This window comes from Triticum aestivum, chromosome 4B, assembly GCF_018294505.1.
Source record: "Triticum aestivum cultivar Chinese Spring chromosome 4B, IWGSC CS RefSeq v2.1, whole genome shotgun sequence".
Classification (NCBI taxonomy): domain Eukaryota; kingdom Viridiplantae; phylum Streptophyta; class Magnoliopsida; order Poales; family Poaceae; genus Triticum; species Triticum aestivum.
Window position 1 is genome coordinate 105,669,157 of NC_057804.1, and position 2,059 is coordinate 105,671,215.

Here is a 2,059-nt window from a genome sequence, read left to right on the forward strand (position 1 = left end):
CGGAAGCGGGGGCGGTATTTAAGGGGTGCCCGGGGTGGCGGCTGACTTGGGAAGGGGCCGACCTCGTGAGGCGTGCTCCTCCCAGACTCGGGCGGCGGCGGCGTTGCTCGGGACTTTGGTCCCGAGCCGGAGCAGGAGGCGGCGGCACACTGTGGGCCGGTGATGTCTACTACACAACCTTTTTCTTGTAGACGCTGTTGGGCCTCCAAGTGCAGAGGTTTGTAGGACAACAGCAAATTTCCCTCAAGTGGATGACCTAAGGTTTATCAATCCGTGGGAGGCGTAGGAAGAAGATGGTCTCTCTCAAACAACCCTGCAACCAAATAACAAAGAGTCTCTTGTGTCCCCAACACACCCAATACAATGGTAAATTGTATAGGTGCACTAGTTCGGCGAAGAGATGGTGATACAAGTGCAATATGTATAGTAGATAAAGGTATTTGTAAACTGAAATTATAAAAACAGCAAGGTAACAAGTGGTAAAAGTGAGCGTAAACGGTATTGCAATGGTAGGAAACAAGGCATAGGGTTCATACTTTCACTAGTGCAAGTTCTCTCAACAATAATAACATAGATAGATCATATAACAATCCCTCAACGTGCAACAAAGAGTCATTCCAAAGCCACTAATAGCGGAGAACAAACAAAGAGATTATGGTAGGGTATGAAACCACCTCAAAGTTATCCTTTCTGTTCTATCTATTCAAGAGTTCGTAGTTAAATAACATGAAGCTATTCTTTCCGTTCAATCTATCATAGAGTTCATACTAGAATAACACCTTAAGATACAAATCAATCAAAACCCTAATGTCACCTAAATACTCCATTGTCACCTCAAGTATCCATGGGCATGATTATACGATATGCATCACACAATCTCAGATTTATCTATTCAACCAACACAAAGTACTTCAAAGAGTGCCCCAAAGTTTCTACCGGAGAGTCAAGACGAAAATGTGTGCCAACCCCTATGCATAAGTTCACAAGGTGAATCCGCAAGTTGATCACCAAAACATACATCTAGTGGATCACGTGATATCCCATTGTCACCACAGATAAACACGGCAAGACATACATCAAGTGTTCTCAAATCCTTAAAGACTCAATCCGACAAGATAACTTCAAAGGGAAAACTCAATTCTTCAAAGAGTAGAGGGGGAGAAACATCATAAGATCCAACTATAATAGCAAAGCTCGCAACACATCAAGATCGTGCCATAGAGAGAACACGAGAGAGAGAGAGAGATCAAACACATAGCTACTGGTACATACCCTCAGCCCCGAGGGTGAACTACTCCCTCCTCGTCATGGAGAGCGCCGGGATGATGAAGATGGCCACCGGTGATGGATTCCCCCTCCGGCAGGGTCCCGGAACGGGCTCCCGAGAGGTTTTTGGTGGCTATAGAGGCTTGCGGCGGCGGAACTCCCGATCTATCTTCGTCCTCGATATTTTTAGGGTACGTGGACTTATATAGGCGAAAGAAGACGGTCGGGGGAGCCTCGAGGGGCCCAGGACACAGGGGCGCGCCCTCCTATCTCCTGGCTTCCTCGAGCCTTCCCTGGCTTGAGTTCCAAGTCTCCCGGATCATATCCTTTCCAAAAATCACGCTCCCGAAGGTTTCATTCCGTTTGGACTCCGTTTGATATTCCTTTTCTTCGAAATACTGAAACATGCAATAAAACAGCAATATGGGCTGGGCCTCCGGTTAGTAGGTTAGTCCCCAAAGTAATATAAAAGTGTATAATAAAGCCCGTAATCATTCAAAACAGATAATAAAACAGCGTGAATGCTTCATAAATTATAAATACGTTGGAGACGTATCAGCCGGCTGGGCCACCAACCCAGTTCGGTCTGCGAACTACTTTTTTAAAATAAATGTCGCCCGAATGGAAAATCCTAATAAAAATATATATAAAAAATCTAAAATGCCAAAAACAATTTTCACCGTCTAAATGAAGTATTTAGAGCAAAGTGAACATTTTTCTGGCCTAAAAATGCAATTTTGAAAATGCATATTTTACTAATTTAAATAAAATAGCAATAAGAATCCAAATAAAA